Here is a 1,078-nt window from a genome sequence, read left to right on the forward strand (position 1 = left end):
AATGTATAATTCCTCTTTATTGTTTTAGGCCAGTAGAAATACAAAAGGAGCTATGATAGTCTAAGAAAAAGAATACAGACTCCTCTTCCTCTGAGACCAGAGGGTAAAGATACAGAGAAATGATAAAGTAGAGAAATGTGAAGTGTTTTTTTGGTTGAACATCTATTTGTGTGTTTTCTATGAGCTAGACTATACATTTAAGACTCTATACTCTTTTTTTATTTTTATTTTTTTTTAAAGATTTTATTTATTTATTCGACAGAGAGAGACACAGCAAGAGAGGGAACACAAGCAGGGGGACTGGGAGAGGGAGAAGCAGGCTTCCCGCTGAGCAGGGAGCCCAATGTGGGGCTCGATCCCAGGACCCTGGGATCATGACCTGAGCTGAAGGCAGACACTTAACGACTGAGCCCCCCAGGCGCCCCATGACTCTATACTCTTGATTCAGCATATCCTCACAACAGTTTTATGAGAACTATCATCATTTTATTTTTATTTTATTTTGTTGCCATCAATAAGAAATTTACTTGTTTTAAAAAAATCCAAATGCTGCCATTGTCCAGAAAAATTTAACAGGTTTATTTATAATGGTTATAAAAATATGGAATGCTTCACAAATTTGCGTGTCATCCTTGCACAGGGGCCATGCTAATCTGCTCTGTATTGTTCCAACTTTAGTATGTGTGCTGCCAAAGGGAGCACCATCATCATCTTTTATATGATAAACTGAGGCTATAAGAAATTAAGTGATTGGATGTGTCACTTGGCAGTAAGTAGAATTCACAGTTGAGTAGCATGTGAGTCTAGGTAGAGAGGCTTCCAGATCCCCTTGCCCTATGGTTGGGTTGTAGCAATTTTCCCAGGAAAGCAGGGAACATGCAGAGGCAGAGAGCATGTTGAGTGGGGGTATAGCAGTGCCTGAGGACTGTGGGATTGTAGAAAAAAAGCAGGGAGTCAGTTTGAGATAAATGAAAAAAAATTACCAAGGAAGAGAGAGGCTCTGGAAATACCAAATCTGTATTTCACAGATTATCTTGAACAGTATCACAAGGAAAAATTGTAAACTGCCTCTTGATGG

General features: G+C 39.2%; 1 non-coding gene across 1 annotated transcript; it reads right to left on the reverse strand.

Annotated features, from left to right (window-relative positions):
* Positions 1-595: 595 nt before the first annotated feature.
* LOC118521463 (U6 spliceosomal RNA) lies at positions 596-702 on the reverse strand. Its single transcript, XR_004910147.2, has one exon. It is a non-coding gene; the product is annotated as a U6 spliceosomal RNA (small nuclear RNA).
* Between the last annotated feature and the right edge of the window lie 376 nt (positions 703-1,078).

Source organism: Halichoerus grypus, chromosome 9 (assembly GCF_964656455.1).
Source record: "Halichoerus grypus chromosome 9, mHalGry1.hap1.1, whole genome shotgun sequence".
Lineage (NCBI taxonomy): Eukaryota > Metazoa > Chordata > Mammalia > Carnivora > Phocidae > Halichoerus > Halichoerus grypus.